Source organism: Bos grunniens, chromosome 3 (assembly GCF_055505025.1).
Source record: "Bos grunniens cultivar Pamir isolate PY7600 chromosome 3, Bosgru_T2T1.0, whole genome shotgun sequence".
Taxonomy (NCBI): domain Eukaryota; kingdom Metazoa; phylum Chordata; class Mammalia; order Artiodactyla; family Bovidae; genus Bos; species Bos grunniens.
In genome coordinates, this window is record NC_141167.1 from 75,969,203 (window position 1) to 75,992,944 (window position 23,742).

The 23,742-nt window shown below is 36.8% G+C and overlaps 1 long non-coding RNA gene across 3 annotated transcripts in view; it reads left to right on the forward strand.

Moving 5' to 3' along the window:
• LOC147375867 (uncharacterized) overlaps window positions 1-22,467 on the forward strand; it is a 43,661-nt gene extending 21,194 nt beyond the window's left edge. For 2 of the 3 annotated variants that reach the window (XR_015160551.1, XR_015160552.1), the window contains 3 exons: window positions 13,410-13,554; window positions 15,057-17,422; window positions 17,807-18,480. This is a non-coding gene — a long non-coding RNA (uncharacterized LOC147375867). Of the gene's footprint in view, window positions 1-13,409; window positions 13,555-15,056; window positions 17,423-17,806 lie in introns of all 3 variants that reach the window. The other variant, XR_015160550.1, reaches the window with a different exon arrangement.
• Window positions 22,468-23,742: the final 1,275 nt, after the last annotated feature.

Below are 23,742 nucleotides of genomic sequence, written 5' to 3' on the forward strand. Positions count from 1 at the left end.
CATATTTTACATTAAAAATGGTAAAGAACCTGACTGCCAGTGAAGGAGACAGAAGAGATGTGAGTTTGATCCCTGGGTTGGGAAGATCCCCTGGAGGAGGGCATGGCAACCCACTCCAGGATTCTTTCCTGGAGATTCCCATAGACAGAGGAGCCTGGTGGACTACAGTCCATAAGGTCGCAGAGTCAGTCATGACTGAAGCAACTTAGCACACATGCAAAAGTGTCTATAATGTTCTACAGTCCATTCTATGAAAATAACTATTCATATCATAGTCCTGAATTAAAATTTTGTACTAGTTATAGAATCTGGCAAATAGATTTATAATATCATGGTCCTGGCTACAATTTTCAAGTTGTGTCATTCTATCAATTCAGTTGCTCAGTCATGTCTGACTTTGCAGCCCCACAGATTGCAGCACACCAAGCCTCCCTATCCTTCACCATCTCCCAGAGCTTGCTCAAACTCGTCCATTCAATCAGTGATGCCATCCAAGCATCTCGTCCGCTGTCATCCCCTTCCTCTCCTGCCTTCAATCTTTCCCAGCTTCAGGGTCTTTTGCAGTGAATCAGATTTTCTCATCAGGTGGCCAAAGTATTGAAGCTTCAGCTTCAGCATCAGTCCTTCCAGTGAATATTCAGCGTTGATTTCCTTTAGGATCGACTGGTTTCATCTCTTTGCAGTCCAAATTGTAGAAACTGACAAAGAGTGAACACTGCTTAAAGTGAAAGTGAAAAGGAAAGTCAAGTCGCTCAGTCATGTCCGACTCTTTGCGACCCCATGGACTGTATAGCCTACCAGACTCCTCATCCATGGGATTTTCCAGGCGAGAATACTGGAGTGGGTTGCCATTCCCTTCTCCAGGAGATCTTCCCGACCCAGGGATTGAACCCAGGTCTCCCGCACTGTAGGCAGACGCTTTACCATCTGAGCCACCAGGGAAGTCTCATCTAACAAGACAAAATAAATTGAATATTTGAATAATATCCCATTACAACATAATTAATTGAATGCATTGATTTATTTGAATTTTAAAGTGATACTTAGACTTTTGCTCCAAAACCTTTTTGGCTTCCCAGTTCACTTAGTAAAGTTCATAGTGCCCATAAGGCATCAATGATCTAACTCATTTATTCCTCTTCTCCTACTTCCTGATGCTCTTATTCACTCCAACTCTTCTACTTGCTGTTCCCTGTGCCTGTAGTGATATTCTACCAGCAATTTTAACAGCTAGCCTCTTATCAGCTTCAAGCTTTTATGTAAAATTCACCTTTTTGGTAAGACCTATTCTGACTACTACATTTAAATTGCAGCTCTCATTTGTCCCATTCACTGTACCTCTTTTCTTACTTTATTGCAAACTGGTATTCTATTTATTTTAATTATGTGTCCATTCATCATCTACCTTAAGTTCTATAAGGTTGTTTTGTTCACTGATGTTCCCCCATTGTCTGGACTAACTGCCTAGCACAGTGTATATGCTCCACAAATATTTCATGTGAATGGATGATACAACTAGTGTATTATGGTCTCTTTTCATTCTTTTCCTACTTTGTATTAGCATTTAATATTGAGTATTGTAGATCTATTTTTCTATCTTACCCATCAGAGAGAATTATTCAAGGGCAGATACTATGTCTTGTTAACCATTGAATCCTTAGCTTATATAGTGTCTAGAAATAAGTAGGTGTACCCAGATATGTGTTGATCGAAGGAATAAATGGGTTGAAAATCAGCATGTTTATTTTTCCAGTAGCACTTGCCCAATTACATCGTTAAACATTTAAAAGTTGAAATTTATCATGTATGGCAATCACAGAAACTCCAAGCTAGTAGCTTACTCTGAAACATGTTTCCTGTTCTCACTCTTGCCTTAGCAACTTACTTGGCAACATTTGACAAATATAGTCAATGTGTAAAGTACCTAGAGTAGTCTTTTCAGTACATTTGAAAATATTGTTCATTTTATTTCATGTCTTAAACATTCAAAGAATTTCATTAGTTGTTGTTTTTTTTTTTGGGGGGGGGGTATCCTGAGTAGTTTCTTCTCCATCTATTGAAAATGTTATCAGATTATACTTTTAAAAAAAATTGCATCCAATTTGCAGAATGCAAGAGAACAATTATTTGGTAGTGTTGGAGAGCAGAATTTGCCATCCCAAAATATGTCTCTTTGGCATATTATTTTAAATTGGTTATTTTCTGAGAAACAGCAGACATGAAAAGGGCTCGAAAACCAGGTAGGTGCCCTTTTGTAAGAAACATATTTATAAGAGGAATGTCCATTTTAATAAGGGTGTCTTTATTTCTGTGCCTGGAAGAGGATAACCAAGTATTTTATCAGTGGAGAAAGTAGTGCCTTAAATCTGCATCACAATCACTTTGTTTACTAAGCTTTTCCTAATAACCTCCTAAAACTGACTCTCTTACCCTCAACATCTTCCTTTGTCTTTAGCTGAAGATGCTGCTTAAGTTGAGCGCTTTAGCCATTTGGGCGAGTTATTCAGTTTCTCTGGGTCTCTCCCATGTATACATGTTACAAAATTTTTGTTTGATTTTCTCTTGTTAATCTGTCTCATGTCAGTTTAATTCTTAAGGCATCCAGAAGAACCTAGGAGGGGAGGGGAAAATTTCTTCCTACCTAACACAGTTTGTGTCACAGGCAGAATTATTACTCCGTAAGTGTTTTAACTCTCTTTTAGAAGCACTGGCTATTACATGTTTGTGCCATTGTATGTGACATGTGTCTGTGCATATATAGATGTATTTTATCAGTCAGTATATGTTTTAGATTTGTTGTATAAGGTTAGTCATTGCTGAACTCATAAACTTGGCTATCTTGTTTTAGATTTCAGTTGAAAGATTTTCTTTTAAATATTGTCCTATTATTTTCTTTTTTTTTTTGGATATGAGAGATGGGAAGTTGAGGGAGACTGATTAGCATGACTCTTCCAAGTAGCACAAATAGATTTCACAATGTGATCTTTGATAAATGTCCAAATGGATTTTAAAACTAAGTAAATTAAACTGCTTTTTATTGAGTCCCATAATTTATTCCAACCATCTGTGTCATACACACACAAAAGTTTGTTTCCTAAGGGCTTTAGATTATTTTTTTGTCACCCTCAGCCCCATCATTAGGATATAACAATATTAACATATTTCAGGATTGACTTTGGTTCCCTAATGAATATGATATATCTTTCAGTCAAGAAACATTTTTCAACACCACTGTTTGTAATTTGGAGATTAAAGAAATATGGAACCAAAAGCATTCTTTTGGCATCATATTTTCTATTTAAAGGCCACCAAATGTTTCTTTTTGACAGATTGTATTGAACGGTTAGGATCTTGGCATCCACTGTTGTTCAAAGGAAAGATTTTGCTGGCCCACACTTGTTGTTGCTGGACAATGAATGACTGGAATGTGTGGACAGAGCCACCTTCCCATCTGTACTAGTCTTAACTATCATCGATTGATGTGTGGTGTCCTCTGTTGAACCATGCATGGTTAGTCATTAATTTTACTTAGAGCTAATAAAAATACATGCCTTTATTCATCATTTACTGTATGCCTTGGACATTGCATATAGTTTCTGATGTAATCATCACAACAATCAGAATTTACAGAGAAACTGATGCTTATGTCTTTTATTGGTATTTCTGTTAACTAGTTTTTTTGATAGAAGGTATTAAAGCAATGTTAGAAATTTGTGGATTTTGTTTGTTATAAATGCATTATAATTTATAAAGTGCATTTTTAGTTTTGTTCAAGGAGAATGATACCTACTTTTAAAGTGCTTCTTTATATAATTATCTTTATATTGTGAAAAGAGGCTTTGTAAGGGTAAACTGTGTATCTTCTCAAGACTGAATCTAGGCATATCCTGGTTTCTTGCCCAAGACTCCTTCATTCAATACATCTTTCATCTTGAAATAGAGTTATAGTAACCTACATCCCCCTGCTTAGCTGCTGTTAAGTTGCTTCAGTCATGTCCGACTCTGTGCGACCCCATAGATGGCAGCCCTCCAGGCTCTGCCATCCCTGGAATTCTCCAGGCAAGAACACTGGAGTGGGTTGCCATTTCCTTCTCCAATGCATGAAAGTGGAAAAGTGAAAGTGAAGTCGTGTCCAGCTCTTCACGGCCCCATGGACTGCAGCCTACCAGGCTTCTCCATCCGTCCATGGGATTTTCCAGGCAAGAGTACTGGAGTGACACCCTCCTGCAGATTCTACCTATTTTCTTAATTATATATCTATTCTATTCTATTCAGTTCTATTTGGTTCTATTCTGGTCTATCTGTAATCTATAATAATGCTGATGTTTAGGGAATTATATTATCTAAATGGTGGCTTTTCTGTGCTACAACAAGAAATATATAAGATAGATATATGTGTCAACCACGTCCCATGTAAATATATATATTTGCAGTTGGTATATATATAATAAATCCATGCTTATGTGATGAGCTCTGTCACAAATTTTCACAGAAATATAATATGTTAAATACTATGTCATCTTTCTCACATCATTTGCACAAAGTTAGATTGCTACATGTGTAACACAAATTTCAAAACAACTCATATGATGCAATGATACAAAAAGCAATTCATACTTTAAAGTAGATTGTTCTGAGACTGGCAAAAAAAACTGACTAAAGCAACAAAAAACAGAGAAAGATAAATGAATTTGGAATCATTTAGCCTAGAGAAGATAAAACTTGCTACATTTGAATAAACAGTTGTATTAAATTTTTTTGTAAGAATAGTGAGCAGTTTTCTATTGTGACATCAGATCAAGAAATGAATTTAACAAACTACTGAAGAGTTTAATTGGCTTCAAGGAAAATCAATTTTATGCCAAAGTAATGAAATGTTAGAATGAACTACTAAGGAAGATACGAAGTCTTTATACTTGGAAATCAGCACAAAGAACATAAATGACTATCCCAACTCTCAAAGCAAGCTTGCTGCTGTTGTTTAATTGTTCAGTTGCGTCTGACTCTTTTTGTGACCCCATGGACTGTAGCCTGTCAGGTTCCTCTGTCCCTGGGATTTCCCAGGCAGAATACTAGAGTGGGTTGCCATTTCATTCTCTAGGGGATCTTCCTGACCCAGGGATCAAACCTGTGTTCCCTGCATTGGCAGACAGATTCTTTACCACTGTGCCACCAGGGAAGCCCAGAAGCAAGCTATTGGACAACAAGATCTCAAGCGGCCTTTTCAAAACTTTTGTTTTACAAACATCGTAACTCATTCCCTTACTTTTCTTCTATCTCTCCCTGCCATTCATAACAATATCCTAAGCAATAACAATTTCTGGCTTTTCTTTTTAAACACATCTGATTATAAGACTATTAACTGCCATTTCTCTTTTACATTCCATTGTCAAGAAGTGAAAGCAATTTTATAAAGTGAACCAGTTTTTCAGGAAAAATACAGATTTCAAGGGCATCTATGTATGCACTTAAAATGAATTCTTTACATATGTGTAAAAACTAGATTGATGATTGAAAAATATTGTTAAATCATAACACTTCCCTGATCAAAACCAGCAATGGCTTCTCGTTAAAACTAAAGTAAAATCCACATTTTGTAGAATGGACTACGAGGCTTTTCAGGATCTGAAATTCTATTTCTCTGATCTTACCTCTTCCTATTCTTCTCCAGCTCACACCACTTCAACCACTCCGGGCTTACTACTTATCCAGAACACCAACTTCTTAGCTCTTCTTAGCCTTTGTCTTTGGGTTAATACGAAAATGCTACTGAGCAGGTGACCACTCAACAATGTTGGATCAGGACATTTCACACTCGGGGAACAGTCAGTAAAAAGCCCTGAATGCTCCGTTTCTGTCATTTTCCCCTGAACATGCACAGACAGACATACACAGCAACGTCCGTCTTTCTCCTGAACTTTTTCTTTGCTGTATACTCACTGATGTTATATCTGTTTGTATACCTGTTTAGTGTCAGTTTCTCCTGTATCATGAGTACTATAATCCAAGACAGATTTCTTTAGAGATAGGTCTAAAGGTGAACTGGGAAGTACAATTTGCAGAAATTGTATCATTTAGTCCTCCTAAAATGAATCAAGGCTTATTGTCTTTGGGTAAAAATGTATTGTTAAAAAAAAAACTTACAGTGAACTTCTTTCCTCAGTGTTAGAAAACATTTGCTATTTAAAAAATGTGATTCTCTCTCTAGATGTGAGAAGAATTTATTCCATTCCCTATTTGAGAATTTCATTGCCATTTGCATGTTGCCTGGAATACAAATTGTACTTAGTAATCAATCAGTGTTTAATTGCCGCTCAAGTAAACCCTTGTAATCAGACTTGCTATAAAAATGTTAAGGTGTGCAAAAAGCATAAGGTGGCATTTTCCCCTCCTTCTTATTATGCCTGTGTAACTTCCATTAATACTAATAGGAGGCACAGCTGGTCGTCAACAGGAGATTACAGGTTGCTGCTTAAATCATATTTTATTTTTATACCTTGGCAAGATTTATGTATTGAAATCAGTTGGCCAGATTTTTGCTGTTGTTAAGAAAGCTTTTACCCTGAAAGAATGAGATTGGGGGAGGGAAATGGAGTCTCATATTTTTTATTTTAGGAATATAAAGACTTGAAATCCAAGCAGCAGCTTGTCCTTATACAGCAAGTCTGTCTTACGCGTTAGCACCAGCTGGAGTCCCATTTCTAATTTGCTGTGAAGAATTAAGTGATTTGAGACCCATGCCCTGGAGTATTTGACCTCCAATGTCAACCAGCTAGCTTGCAATTCCCTTGGCTGGAAAGTTTCTCTAGAATTGATTTGAACTAACATCAGTTAAAATACTCTGCAATATAGTGGTAAATATCATTGCAAATCTGAGGATGGCTTTATAACCATAAAAATAAACACACTGTAGAATATTAAGGAAAGGAGTTTAAGAAACATGGAAAGCTTGGTGATCAGAAATGTTGTGATAATAGAACCTTTCACCCCAGGGTCATCTGTTTGAGTCCAGCACAGTTGGGTAGCATCACTGGCCGAAGGTGGTTGTTTGTGGCATATGTAAACTGTGTCAGTACTCTCAAGTTCACTTCTTTGTGGTCAAGTCTATTTGTTATAAAACAGCTAGTCCTGTTATTCTCAATTGCCACAGTGTTGACAATTCTAGAGGAGATTAGAAGGACTAATAAGTGTCCTCATTATCCCAGTGCAAACCAGTCTCCTTTTATCTCAGTCTTCCTTTTCTCATGTGTTGCCCTCTCCTGAATTGTCCATTTTTCTGCTGTACCTAATCTAGTACTTCAAGTCATTCAGCTCATTCCTTCTCCCTCTCCATAATACTTCTCCCAATAATCCTAGGGTTATTATTTTCATTTTCTCATTCTTAACCTTCCTTGGTATCCATTACCTGAAGATAAATATACCAGTATAAGTAACACTGTTACAGGTGGACAAACAAATGCCATCATTCCTGTAATTCTTCTTGAACTTCTCTATCCCTCTATTTTCTCCTCGTCCAGCTTCCACTATGGTTAATCAGCCATATCCCATGGAGCCATATCCTGTTTCTCACTGTAAAATCTTACCTGGCTCCTCACTCAGGTTCTGGGGCCCCTAGTTTGCCTTGCCTATCCTAACTTGCTGTACTATCTGCTTTAAGCCATGAAAGGTACAATAAAAGTTTATAACCAGGCCTGTCCCCAGCCCTTTGACATGATAAAGTAGATGAAGGAGAAAGTAGGCGGAAAGTGTCAATCATGAGGAGAGATCAAAAGGTGTAGGTACCTTCGAAAAATCCCTGGTTGGAAAATTACATACTGATTACCCTTCATAGTCTATTTTCTTATATTTACTAGAGTCATATGTTTGTTGGAGTATTTAGTACATTTAATATTACATTTCAAGTATAGTATGTGTTCATATAGCCTTATGATGTTATCCCCCAATTCTTTAACTTCTATATTTGTTATCAGAGTAAAACCACATAGTAGGACTGAGTAATAAAAGTAGCCATCTTTTGTTGAGAAATTACTGTGTTAGACAGTGCCTTGAGTCCATTATGTATATTTTCTCATTCAATACTTAAGTCTATCTCAAGAAATAGTATTATGCTTATTTTACAGTAAAGGAAATTGGGCCTTCAAGAGTTTAAGTACCTGACCAAAGTCAAACTGCCAGAAATATCAAGTTTTAGACTGAACACAGGTACTTCCAAATTCACAGACCATTTCTTTCATTAGAAAAATTCCCATAATGTCTTCAAATTCTAATATTTTGTGATTTGATCCATCTATTTAAGCACCTAAGGTCCAGAGTGATATTTACCACAATATATCAAGTTTGCTTCAAGGAAATACTAAGCATATGCATTTAACTCAGTGCTTTATTTAATATATGTGGTGAAATCAAAGAGAGTTATGTTTATGTGCCACTGTGAACACATTCTTGGTTGTTTAAGTCTTTACTCCATAGATACTGAGTGTAATAATCCAGTAAGTGACATATATTTCCTTTTTGTCTTAGAAAATACATAACACATTATTGGGCACTGAATAAATATTCAGCAAGTGCTTATAGCTGATATTCAAGTAAAATGAATAAATGTACAAAATTTAGAAGTTTGTAACCTGCAAAGTTTGATTTTTACTTGAAAGAAAAATGTATCCTATTTCCTACTTAGGTGCCTAAGACTGTATCCAGTCCACTAGTGATGTTTTAAGGGATATGTGATCATTTTTTATTTCTAATTTATTTTTTTCTGAATATGTAATAATAAAAATGTAAAAGAAAGTAAGGGAGAAAATATGTAACACATAATTCCACCATCAATGCTTTAATCTATGTCAATTTATACAATTGCTTTACACAATTGTAATTATTTTAATAACTTTGGTTTGTGACCTGATTTTTTTTCACTTAACACAAAATATGATATTTAGTAGATTCATGTAATTCTGTGTTTTGAGTGTTCTATAATACACTAGTAAGCATGGTTAGGTTATGCTGTGATAACAAATTATGCCTGAAATTTCAGAGGCTTAAAACCACAGAGGTTTATGTCTTACTCATGGTGCATTTTGCCTGGAAAATCCCATTGCGGGGAGGAGCCTGGGAGGCTGCAGTCCATGCGGTCTCAAAGAGTCGGACATGACTGAGCGACTTCACTTTCACTTTTCACTTTCATGCATTGGAGAAGGAAATGGCAACCCACTCCAGTGTTTTTGCCTGGAGAATCCCAGGGACGGGGGAGCCTGGTGGGCTTCCATCTATGGGGTTGCACAGAGTCGGACACGACTGAAGTGACTTAGCAGCAGCAGCAGCATGCTACATTTCCCATGTGGGTTGTCAGGGAACCTCTGCTCCATACAGTCATGCTGAGACCTAGTTGTCAGAGATTTTACTTTCTTTTGGTTGACTCTTCTGGACTATGTGACCTCCTGAGTCACGTAGCACTTTAAAAAGATGCAGGACGTTTTCATCTAAGCAATTAAATACCTAAACCAGAAATAAGATGTCAATTTCTACTCATAGTCCAATAGCCAAGAGTTTATTTTACTCTTCTAATTGCAAGGGGGCTGAAAAGTGTAAGGAAACATATATTTATGCTCATATATTTTATATATATTTTATATAATTAATCCTCCTCACTTTTTTCCTTTAATATAATTCCTTCAGTTTTGTATTTAACAAAGACTTCTCAAAGTTATGATTATTAAGAAAGGCATTCTTCTCTTTTTTCAAACACTAATAAAAATGTAGTAGGTACTAACCTTTGACTTCAGACTTAGTTGGGTTCAACAAAAATATAACTCAATTTATTCTTTAATAGAACTCAGTTTTTATTCTGAATTCTTAATCAGTCAAATGGCAAAATCAAAATCTCACTCACTGTAAAACTTCTTTTCCCATTCAAATAGAATTGCTTCTACATTCTAGGCAGTTGACAAAGGGCCAGCAGCTTAGTAAGGACTGTGGGCACCTGATCCACAGTCATTTTCATGTTTCTCTGTGACAAGTAATGAGATGACCATCATCTACTGTCCATACATGTAAGTAGTTTCCTTCCCTTTCCTGAAGACAAGACCTCCAAGCATCTGTTCTCTCTCAGGTACTGTTGTGCTCCTATCAAACAGAAGGACCACATTATTCTGCTTCTGTAGCCACATTGGGAATGTGTCAGGAATGAGATGAGGGGAGGGTGAGTGCAGAAGAGGTAGAGCTCTGGTTCTTTTCTCAGATACCCACAAGTGACTTTTTTTTCATTCTTGATAGGAAAGATAAGGAATATAGAAATTGATCACATATTCTTCCCAGATATTATGATGTAGCATAGCCTTGTTCCTGGATCTCAGGTTTTAAAAGAAAAAGATAAAATTTGACTCATTTTACTCATCTTTTACAACCCTTATTTGAGGCTATAATCCAACCAAATAAATGGAGGAAAGGCAAAAAAAAAAAAAATGAGAGTAAAAAGAAAAACGCCTACCAAATTAACAAAATATTATATTGTCATCTGCTGACCAAGTACACATAGCTGGTTTCTTCCAAGGAAGGTGGCCATGTTCTGAACCTGCAGCTATGTTATCTAATACATTCTGACTGCCCAGTGTTTATTTGGAATCCTAGAGCCAAAATTCTCCTGTAATAACTTGTGGCTCAATCATATTCTCAACATTAGAATTTTGCTTAGAGTCTCAAGTGTTCCCAGGAATAAATTTTATTATATATCTTTAGAAGTGGTGGTAGTGAAATGAGGGATTGTTGCTGTTTGTTCATTTGTTGGTTGATTGTTGCTTTAGAAGGAGCATTTTGTCTATCACTGTGGGTGGGAGATTCATTAGTTGTGGATGTGAATTCATTAATTGTAAATTAGTTGTGAATTCCCCCTCTTGCTTCATCTGGCTCCTGGGAAGGAAGCTCTGTCTTGTTTCTAAGGAATTATTCTCCAGTTCTCCTGCCCATCAAGCAAAGTTAGATAAATAGATGATGTTGTCATTCTGGTAGAGAGATTTTTGGCTGAACAGGCCCTTTTTGAGATATGAATTCATATGTTAAGAAAGAAGGGGTGAGGGATAGTAAAGGCCTCATGTTTTGGGAGTGGCATGAGAATGATAATTGCCCCTCAGTCCTGAGTAGAAATAGGAAAGAGTGTAAAAAAAAGAAAAGAGAGTGCAGCTTCCATAGAGTAGAGGCCCTCTGAATAGGCAGGATCTTAAGTTGAAGTTCCCATGAGTTCCTGGAAAGACTGAGCACTAAATTTCATGGTTTTTACTATCCTGGTAAATGTTCTCCACAGCTAAGCCAGATAAAGTAGAGGCTGACCTTTTGTGGAGCTACAATCATCAAATGCAGCATGCTGTCTAGGCAGGAGTTCTGATAAAAATGACACAGCATATAGTGAAAAGTCAAAGTGTATTTTTAGGTGACATTACATGGACTCTAAACAGCCTCTTTATTTTTTTAATAAGTCTTTGGTTTTAGAAAAATTTTGGATTCACAGAAAAGTTGCAAAGGTAGTACAGAGAGTTCTCATGTATCTCACATCTAGTTTTCATTATTATTTACATCCTAAATTAGTCTGGTACATGTATCAAATTAATGAACCGATATTGATCCACTATTACTAAATAAAGTTCAAACTTTTATTCAAATTCTCTTAGTTTTTACCTAATTTTTTAACTTTTGTCAGACCCTATCCACTATATCCTGTTCATACTTGGTTGACATGTCTCCTGGGATTCTTCTTGGCTCTGATAGTTTCTCAGAAATCCTTGTTTTTTAATTATTTTAACAGTTTTGAAGAATGCTGATTAGGTATTTTGTATAATGGCCCTTAATGAAGATTTGTCTAATGTTTTCATCATGATTACACCAGGTTAAGAGTTTTGGGGAGGAAGATCACAGTGATAAAGTGCCATTCTCATAGTATCAAGAGTGTATGTTATTAATCTGACATCACTTTTGATAGTAAACTTGATCATTTGATTGAAATAGTATTTGTCAAGTTTCTCCATTGTGAAGTTACTTTTTTTCTCTCTTTTTCCATACTGTATTTGGTGGTAGGGGGTGGCATGGAGTGATGGAGTCACTATAAAAGCCCATACTTGATATTTAGGAAATAGATCAGTGGTTGGTGGGTAAGAATGAATAAGTGGAGATGTATGTAGAAGAGACTGAGTGTGATCTATGCTTTGAAATAGAGGTCGGTTTGGATAGGCAGGAGGAACAGAAGATGGGGAGTTATGCTCCCTCATCCTTGAGGGCTAAGGATCTGTTTAAATACCTGGAGTTCTTCTGCATCATGTTCAGTCACTCAGTCGCATCCGACTGTTTGTGACCCCATGGACTGCAGCACACCAGGCTTCCCTATCCTTCACCATTTCCCAGAACCTGCTTAAATTCATGTCCATTGACTCAATGATGCCATCCAAGCATCTCATCCTCTGTCATCTTCTTCTCCTCCTGCCCTCAATCTTTCCCAGCATCAGGGTCTTTTTCAATAAGTCAACTCTTTGCATAAGATGGCCAAAGTATTGGCACTTCAGCTTCAGCATTAATCCTTCCAATGAATATTCAGGATTTATTTCCTTTAGGATTGACTGGATTGATCTCCTTGCAGTCCGAGGGATTCTCGAGTCTTCTCCAGCACCATAATTCAAAGGCATCAATTCTTCATTACTCAGCCTGTTTTATTGTCCAGTTCTCACATCCATACCTGACTACTGGAAAATCCATAGCTTTGCAAGGAAGCTTTTAAAATTTTCTACCAAGTATTTACTTATTCAATAATTTATTTATATTCATATGGACTCATGGATATTTATTTAATATTTAGACTATAATCCAATACGACTTTATTTTGTTGATCAAATTATTCCAACTTTAAACATTGGGAGCTCTTTCAATTGGCTTATGTGTTGCTTTGAAATTCCATTTGTGTGTGTGTGTTTGTGTGTGTGTGTGTGTGTGTATGTGTTTTAGTCCACTCAGGCTGCTACAACAGAATACCGTAGACTCAGTCGTTTAAACAACAGGAATTTATTTCTCAAGTTCTGAAGGCTTGGAAGTCCAAGAACAAGATGCTGACTCATTCAGTTCCTCTTTAAGGGCCCTCTTCCCGGTTTGCAAATGACTGCCTTCTTATTGTATCCTCACATGGTGGGGAGTGAGAGAGAGAGAGAAATAGAAAATGAGAGGGAAAGAAAGAGCAAGCTCTGATTAATCCTGTTATGTGGGCTCCACCTTCATCTAAACCTAATTATCTCAAAGCCTCCATCTCCAAATGGGTTTTCAGGGCTTCAACATATCAATTGGAGGAGATACATTCAGCTCCTAACAGTGTGTGTGTGTCTTAGCACTTTCTTTCTGGCACTACACATGCTGCAAGATCATCGTGTTTATTTCCTGCACAGTCTGGAAGCAGCCATTTCTCCAAGGAGCCCTGGTTCACTTTATTGGAGAACGATATTAACCAAGATCTGGGCAGTAGATGTGCTGACTGCTGCTGAAGTACCATTACTTCTAGGCCTTCTCAGCAGAAAAAGCAAGAAACCATGTGTATGTATACCAACTCTCTTGTAGATAAATATCTATAAATATTTCCTGTGTATCCATCTGTGACTGTATTAAACTAAATATCAGTTCATATTGAAGTCTTCAACTATAATTCATTACCAAATTGATCATCTAAACTTCTCCCCTTACTTCTCTGTAACCTCTTGTTCCAATAGTAAGAGACATAGCTTCCATCATCCACCATCAATTTTCTTAATTGTTCAATTTCAGTGTACATGTATAGCAGTACCAGAACTGCTAACCCACAATCCAGTGAGAAGCAACTCTAATACAAAGTTTTGTGGTCACTTTTGCCTTGTTTTACAGACTCTGCTAATTTCCAAAGTTGCTTTGGTAAGCACCTATTCCCCCACTTCCTTCAGTGAGGTTATTTTGTGCTTTGGAATGCAGTTAGATTTCCTTGTCACAATCTGCATTCTATCTTGGGACCTCTTGATTTCCTAAATAATTTCTTTTTAATTTGCATACATTGAGGTTTACTATTTGTGTTGGAAAGTTCAAATGCTATTAGTATCATGCAGAATAGCTTAATTGTCCTAAAATATCTATTTTATTTCATCTATTCAAACCTTTCCTCTTCTGCAACCCTTGGCAGCTACTGGTGTGTTTACCCATTCTACAGTTTTATGTTTTTCAGAATTTCATACAGTTGGACTTATATAGCATGTAGCCTTTTCAGACTGACATTTTTCCTTTAGTAATGCACATTTAAGATTCATGCATATTTTTCTATGTCTTGCTAGCTCATTCCTTTTATCATTGAATAGTACTCCATTATTTGGATATACTACAGTTTCTTGAACCTTTCACCTACTGAAAGACGTCTTCATTGCTTCCAACTTTTAGTGATTATGAATAAAGTTTCTAGAAACATTCACATGTAATATTGACTTTTAGCTTTATCTTACTTTTAAAAATTTTGACATAATCCACACACCACAAAATGCATGTATATTTAAGTATTTTTAGTACATTTACAATGTTGTGTAACCATCACTACTACCTAATTACAGAATAATTTCCCCACCCCAAAATGAAAGCTTGTACCGGAAGTTACTCCACAGTCTCCCTTGCCCCTAGTCTCTGGCAACCACTAATCTACTTTGTGTCTCTATGGCTTTGTCTATTCTAGCTGGCATTTTGAATACACAGAATCATACCATATGTTGCCTTTTGTTCCTGACTTTGATAACTTATTATAATGTTTCATAGTTCATCCCTGTTGTACCAGGTATCAATACTAATTGCTATCTTATGTCTGAACAATGGTTCATTATATGTATATATCCATATATTCATTATATCCATAGGTATATATCCACATATATATACATATGTTCATTACATGGATATAGCATATTTGTTTATCATTTCTTCAGGTGATGGATGTTTGGGTTGTTTCTACTTTTGGGCTATTAAGAATGGTTTTGCTAGAAATATTTATGTACAGTTTTTATATGAATGTATATCTTCATTTCTTTCAGGTCTATTCCTAGGAGTGGAATTGCTGAGTCACATGCTAACTCTATATTTTACTCTTTGTGGAACTGCCAAACTGTTTTCCAAAGCAGTCATACCATTTTAAATTGCCCCCACCAATGTATGACAGTTTCAATTTCTATCCTCACCAGTACTTGTCATTGTCCATTATTTTTATTATAACCATCTAAGGGGTATGGCGGAAAAGGCAATAGCAACCCACTCCAGTCTTCTTGCCTGGAGAATCCCAGGGACAGGGGATCCTGGTGGGCTGCTGTCTATGGGGCTGCACAGAGTTGGACACTACTGAGGTGACTTAGCAGCAGCAGCAAAGGGTATGGAGTAACATCTTACTGGAGTTTTGATTTCCATTTCTCTAATGACTAATGATGTTGAGCATATTTTACTGTGCTTCATTGTGCATATTTTTGTCTAAGCATAGTTTTCAAATTAATTTGGCAGATACCTAGAGGCATTATTGCTGGATTTTGTGTTAAGACTACATTGTATTTATTTTTATTCAACCAAATAGATATGAATTGCAATGGATATTTGTGGAAAAACTCCTACCTGTTATAGACTATGGCAGCTAGCCATTTGTTAGCTAGAGAGGAGAGAAAAAAATACCTATTACCCTGTGTTGTTCTTCCCTGAGTGTGGGGAGGAGATATTTCACCCGCTGGGAGCTTGGCAGATTGTTGGGGTACTTTGGTTTAACGATGACCAGTATGTGCTGCGGGCACTTATTGTCTGAGGCTCAATCAATGTGGTGCAGTGTGTGAAAGAGTATTGCACAGTTAAGAAATACCCCATCTCAGATATCACTGAACATCTCAAATGAAAACACAGCCAGCCATATGAGTCAGCAGAAACCAGATGGCTGAGAAAAATGAGGAGTAGAGCTCAAAATTTGCAACTGATGGAAAGAAAATCGTGGTTAAAGACAACTTTCTGGGACTGAGAGTTGATATGATCTTCTTCATAGGGATGCCTTGAGTCATGTCATCTCTGAGGACAAATAGTCTCCATTTGATGACCCCAGGGCCAACTTGAGATTCTTGTTTTTTTCATTTATGTTTTATGTCTTCATCTTGACCACCTAAGATGTAGATTACCTAAGTGTGTGTCTGGTTTTCCAATCAGGAGTTGCTAACTAACATACCATTTTTTCTTCCCCATAAAGATGTGAAAAGGGTTGGAACTTGAAGAATGAGGTCCACTTTACTCTGAAGTTATCCATTATAAGCTGTTAGGACTAATATTTGCATGTGGTTAAAACATTACAGGTAATTGTGGTATCTTTAAATATTAGCATGGTAAATTAATTATTTGGGTTACTTTGATTAGTCATATTTTTTTCTATGTGATTTTACTAAATTTTGAGAATACTCAAAATTATGAAATGGAAGCCAGTCTCATCAAATATTTGGGAAGGAGAAAAAAAGCCAGTACTCTGCAAGCTTACTCACACTGCGTGGCATGTTATTTTAGAAAGCTTAATATTTCAGTAATGCATTCAACATTATAAATCATGAATTAACACAGAAAAAAGTGAAAACCCTATTTAATTGCCATTGGTAGGAATTATGGAGAAGGAAAGTGGAGAGTGAAAAAGTTGGCTTAAAGCTCAACATTCAGAAAACGAAGATCATGGCATCCGGTCCCATCACTTCATGGGAAATAGATGGGGAAACAGTGGAAACAGTGTCAGACTATTCACTGGGCTCCAAAATCATTGCAGATGGTGACTGCAGCCATGAAATTAAAAGACGCTTACTCCTTGGAAGGAAAGTTATGACCAACCTAGATAGCATATTCAAAAGCAGGGACATTACTTTGCCAACAAAGGTTCGTCTAGTCAAGGCTATGGTTTTTCCTGTGGTCATGTATGGATGTGAGAGTTGGACTGTGAAGAAGGCTGAGTGCCAAAGAATTGATGCTTTTGAACTGTGGTGTTGGAGAAGACTCTTGAGAGTCCCTTGCACTGCAAGGAGATCCAACCAGTCCATTCTAAAGGAGATCAGTCCTGGGATTTCTTTGGAAGGAATGATGCTAAAGCTGAAACGCCAGTACTTTGGCCACCTCATGCAAAGAGTTGACTCATTGGAAAAGACTCTGATGCTGGGAAGGATTGGGGGCAAGAGAAGGGGACGATAGAGGATGAGATGGCTGGATGGAATCACTAACTCGATGGACGTGAGTCTGAGTGAACTCCGGGAGTTGGTGATGGACAGGGAGGCCTGGCATGCTGGGATTCATGGGGTTGCAAAGAGTCGGACACGACTGAGCAACTGATCTGATCTGATGGAGAAGGAATTAGCAACCCACTCCACTACTCTTGCCTGGAGAATCCCATGGACAGAGGAGCCTGGTAGGTTACAGTCCATGGGGTTGCAAAGAGTCGAACATGACTGAGCAACTTCAATTTTCACTTTTTTTTTTTAGGAATTATAGCTTAAGTTATGGTTAAAGTAGAACTTTGTCAAAAGAATAATTCTGTACATACTAAAGAAATTAATTTCCATATATTTGAATTTTGCATGTTACCAAATGGGGAAGTCATTTTCCTCCTAGTGATTAGAGCTTGGAATACATTGTTTTGTATTACTAGCTGCCAATGCAATAAGTAGTGATTAAGCCATGTGGTAGTCTATTCCATTGGTGGCCCCCGATAATCAGTCTGCTGGTATTGTCCCCTTATACAATTCTCTCCCTGTGAATATGGGCTGGACTAATAATGTGCTTGGCTTCTCAGGTGGCTCAGTGGTAAAGAATCTACTTGCCAATGCAGAAGATGCGTGTTTGATCCTTGGGTCAGGAAGATCCTCTGGAGAAGGAAATAGCAACCCACTTCAATATTCTTGCCTGGAAAATCTCATGGACAGAGGAGCCTGGTGGGCTATAGACCATGGGATCGCAAAGAGTAGGTCATGACTTAGAGACTACACAACAAAAAAATAATATGCTTAACTAAAGGAATAGGTCTGAGATGACTGTGCCAGTTCCAATTTATGCCTTAAAAAGTCAGGCAGCTTCCACTTTTGCAGTCAAGGGAACTTTGGGCCTCTGGACAAGAAATTCAGCTATGCTTTTAGAAAGGCCATGAGAAGAAGAAGCAGGGAGAGTGAGAGGCCCTGAGGGTAGATGGGAGAGAGAGATGCCTAGCTTTCTCAACCTTTCTACTGCCCACAGCTGACTTGCCTGCTGAATTCATCCACTAAAGTGACCAGCAACAGACTATCAGAAGAATTGGAAGTTGAGCCCAGCCCAGACCACACACTTGTAAGCAAATGAAATAGTTGTTTCAAGCCAGTAAGTTTTGAGATGCTTAGTTTTGAAGCAATGAATAACCAGAAAAAACACCTACTAAATATCTGACACTGCATAGGTTGCCAAGGATGCACATGAATAGATCATGGAGTGATGCAAGTTTGGCTTCCAGGTTTATTTTATTTCATTTAAATTTTATTTTATTGAAGTAAGAACACTTAACCTGAGATGTATTCTCTTAACAGTTTTTAAGTGTAGAATATGGCATTGTTGACTATAGGTACAGAGTTCTATAGCAGATCTCTGGAACTTGTTCATATTGCCTAAATATGCCTACTGATTAATAACTCCTGACTGTGTGTGTGTGTGTGTGTGTGTGTGCACTAAGTTTCTCACTAATGTCTGACTCTTTGCAACCCTATGGACTGTAGCCCACCAGGCTCCCCTGGGTTTCTCCAGGCAAAAATACTGGAATGGGTTTTCATGCCTTCCTCCAGGGATCTTCCCAACCCAGAGTTCAAACCCATGTCTCATGTCTGCTGCGCTGGCAGGTGGGTTCTGTACCACTAGTGCCACCTGGGAAGCCCTCGTCTTGAGTATAGTATCCATCTTTTCACTGAAATTTTTAGAAATTACACTTTTTGTCGGTAATGTATTTGAGCTGCATTTTAGGTTATCCAACGTAGAGCACAGAATATCAATTATATTTAGGATTTTTGTGGGTGAATGGGCTGCCGTCTATGGGGTTGCATAGAGTCGGACACGACTGAAGCAAGTTAGCAGTAGCAGCAGCAGCAAGTCTTCATCTTCTAATAAGTAGCTTATAAATGAAGTTTTGGAATGCATTAATTTACTAGGTATTATCCGTATTATCACATATAGTACTTCTAGGTATAATTATTAGTTATTGCAGTAATTCAGGAAAGAGAAATTTGGATCTGCCTGAGAAGTTCAAGAAAGATGCAAGTCACTTAGGTACCCAGAAATGATAGGAAGGAAACAGTTGGAATGAGCCAGGTGTAGAAGAACAAGACAAACATTCTAAATGAGGTCTGACATGCTCAGAGACACAGCAGTATGGGCGAAGATGTGTCTCAGAAGGTAATAAGGACTTGGTTTAGAATCATACCGGATGGGTTAAGAGAATTTCTAAGAAGTTACTAAAAGGTAACATAGCAAGGAAATTACATGATGCCGTGTTTTAGACTTAAGAATTTGGCAGCAATTCTGAAGAGTACTAGAGGGAGGTGTCTGACAAAATCATGAAAATTCTTACTGATATCTAGTATTTTCAGAAACTTTCTCTAGTATTCAAGAGTTTGTTTTTTTTTTAACAGAAATATAAAGTAATTGCAATAAATAGTAATAAATACTTTTACACTTTACTCAAATACTTTCATATAATGTCAGAGTAACAACAAATTAGAAAGACAGCCATATATTCTTGATCAAAGAGTTAATTTTTGCATACAAATTAATGATCATCCTGGGCTGTCCCATGATACTATAAATAAAGAGATGTATAGTTTTTGGAGGGCTTTCCAGGTGGCTCAGTGGTAAAGAATCCAATTGAAATGCAGGAGACAAGGGTTCAATCCCTAATCCAAGAAGATCCCCTGAAGAAGGAAATGTCAACCCACTCTAATACTCTTGCCCCGGAGCACCCCACAGACAGAGGAGCCTTATGGGCTACAGTCCATGGGGTCACAAAAGAGTCAAACATGACTTAGTGACTAAACAACAATAGTAAGAATAGTTTTTGCAACCATGACCATTGTCATCCTGGGGCAACTTTGTTTATATTGACTTTCCTTAGAAACTTCATACATATTTTGCTTTTGGTCTCTTTTTCTGGACATGGTTTTTTTCATATTTTGACAGAACATTAAATAGCAGAACATTTTCTTATACATTTAAATGTCACTAAATAAATGTGAATGTGTCTTCTTGTAATGAGGAGAGATGTTCAAGACAAAGAAATTCAGCTGGGTTCTGAAGGAGTAATTGAGGCAGGATGAAAAATAAAATAAAAAATTGTTCTCCTTAGCTCTCAACTTAGTCCAAAATATCTCTTAGAATATCTTAGAATATCCTATACCAATATATAACTATATTTCACATTATTATTTCTGATTGTATAGGGATTATCACAAGAACTGAGACAGACATCTTGTTGGAATTTATTACCCTTATACAATTTGTAACCAAATAATTTATTTATGCAAAAATAATCTTCAAAGGGGGCCTTCCAGGTGGCTCAGTGGTAAAAGAATCTGCCTGCCAGGAGACACAGGAGACATGAGTTCAATCCCTGGGTGCGGGAGATTCCCCTGGAGGAGGAAATGGCACCGCACTCCAGTATTCCTGCATGGAAAAATTCCTTGGGCAGAGCAGCCTGGCAGGCTACACTCCATGGGGTCGCAAGAGTCAGGTGTGACCGAGCACGCATGCAAACCCTCTTTAAAGGACAGGCTTCATGCTTAATATCCAGTTAGGGCTAGAAAGGCAGGTCTGTAAGGTCTGTCCAATTTATATTCCTGAAAGGATAAGCTATGTTAGGGTTTTTTTCTAACACACAACCTGAACGTTCTATTCTGTACAACTTTGTAGAATTTTATGGCAGCCTTTCCAAAGTATGTAAAGCTTTTTAGAGGGCTTAGTATTAAATATTTAGCTAAATTTCATGGATTGGTCTCAGAGCTAATTTAGGCTTTAGTGACATGTAATAACAAACTTGAGACATTTCCTTGGCCATGAATGATGTGATATGTACTTCTTTGATTTAGACTGTTATTTTGTATCACTGGATTCCAGATAAACCATTTCCCATTGAAATATGTAGCCACAAACTATAACTGATTGAAGAATGAGTTGAATAAGGAGCATAGCAAATGTTGCTAAAATGCAAATATTTTTAGCAGCATATATTTTGTTGTTCAGCCTGCATATATTTTTAAAGTTGTCTATACTGTAAAATACGGAAATTATTTTAAGATCTAGAAATACTGCATGCTTTTGGAAAGTATTACTCTAAGTGGATCTAATTTAGGTTTTAATATTGTTTGTGATAAAATATTAAAGGTAGCTTTTGATTTGAGATATTTAAATTGGAGATGCCTGTATATTAACTTCAAAGATTAAAACTCATAATCAGTTGTTAATTCTAATTCTTTTTACTGTCATATAAGTGTAAAATTGTATTTTTATCTCTAAGGTAACATAATGAACCATGAATCTAAGATTTGAAAAGCTGTATACTAATGAACTTATAATTCCCTTGTGCATACGTTGGGAGGCTTTTTTTCAAAGCATATCTGAAAGTATAAAGAATCTCTTTTTAGTGTTTGATTAGCAGCAAAATTAGTGAGTTAGAAACATTATTCATAGTACAATAGAGACATAGGAAAGTTGGAAACCCTCCAATTGGGTATTTGGAAACAGGGACAACTTAATTGTTCTGAGGTTGAGACAAACTATTGATTACATTTTCCCACTAAAGTATTCTCTTTAAAATTACCCTGAAATTGTTGGTATCTTTTGCTGAGAAAACACTCATCCTCTACTTCAAAATGCTTGGCAAATGGTAGGTACTGAATAAATATTTTTTAAATTAATGCTAAATGCAAATATGTCCACTAATTATGAATCTTCTGAGCATGATGTTATTAGAATTTAATTAAAACTGTGGTTTATTTTTCTGTTTTGTAGATTAAACACAGTAAACAGATATAAATGTTGATGCCATTTTTGGTGATTTTATGAAGCAAATTTGTGTCTTGGAAGCATTCTGAGTCAATATTTATATTTCTAGTATACAAATATCTGATTCCTAGAAAGTATTAAAGGCATTTTTGTGTGCATATCAAATGCTTTGATCTCTTCAGTAGGGCCTCTTGAACATGTATTTTTAAAATACACAACTGAAAAAATAAATAAATAAAATGCACAACTAAGCAATAAAAGGAAGAGTACAAGTATCTAAATATTAAACAAAATGTTTAGAGGAGTATCTCTTAAGCTATATCTACTCAAACTAAAGTTAAGAATTTTCTAGGCAGCATAAAGATTATGCTGAAATGAGTTGCTCCTGTATGTATATGTGTTAGTTTTCTGTATATTTTACAATAAATTGAAAAATAAATTATACTTCTTGTGGCTGAAAGAGAATTTTTAGTGTCCCAAGTCGTGTACGAATTAGATGGGAAAAATGTCCTTAAATACTCAAAATCACTATTATGATTATATACATTAAAGAAGTTCTTTCACTGAATAGGAGAAGCAATGCTTCCAGCAAGCTTGGAGTTGAGTGATGAGAAAAATGGTCAAAGATGAACAAGGATAGAAGTAAGAATAGCTAGGAGCTAACCAAAAGTGTGAAAAATACTTTTATTATTCATTGGACAAGAAAATTACAGAATCAAGAAGCAGAAAATCCACACATTTTGACATGTGTGATTTAGTTTCAGTTTAAAAAATGCTGCTAAACAGAAAAGAAACAAATTCAAATATTTCCAAACGAGGCTTGCATCTGGAAGAAGGGGCAGGCATTTCAGGCTTTACTCTATAATATGCCACTAAATGTGTCTGATACCATCATTAAGTACATATTAATAATCTAATAGTTATGTATATACAATACTATGTTAGATGATGAGAAGACAGAGAATCATTAGACATAAATTAAGAACCTCAAGTTTTCCAATTTTATTAGAAATCCAGGAAATACCTACAGGATGAAAATAAGATCTGATATCATCTGCTGTGCTGGAGAAGACTCTTGAGAGTCCCTTGGGCTGCAAGGAGATCAAACCAGTCCACCCTAAAGGAAATCAATCCTGAGTACTCATCGGAAGGATTGATGCTGAAGCTGAAACTACAATACTTTGGCCACCTGATGGGAAGAACTGACTCATTGGAAAAGACCCTGATGCTGAGAAAGATTGGAGGCAGGAGGAGAAGGGCTCAGCAGAGGATGAGATGGTTGGATGGCATCACCAACTTGATGGACTTGAGTTTGAGTAAGCTCTGGGAGTTGGTGATGGACAGGGAAGTCTGGTGTGCTGCAGTCTATGGGATTGCAAAGAGTCAGACACGACTGAGTCAATGAACTGAACTGATCGTCTGCTATGTTCCAGATATGTGTAACAAATAATAAGTGCTATATTCAGGTATGATAGAAGGTGGAATTTGCTGAGTGTTAAAACCAAGTAGGAGCATGATAGGTGAAGAGACTAAAACTGGAGAAAAGGAAATAGGATTTTAATAGATTAAGTTTCCATGTAAAAAACAGTATAGCAAAGGTACTAACGTAAGAAAGATGAGGAAGATTGCGGAGTTGCCTAACTGATCACACAGCCTGTATAATGGCAGTGATGGTGGTCGTGGTGGTTTAGTTGCTAAGTTATGTCTGACTCTTGCAAA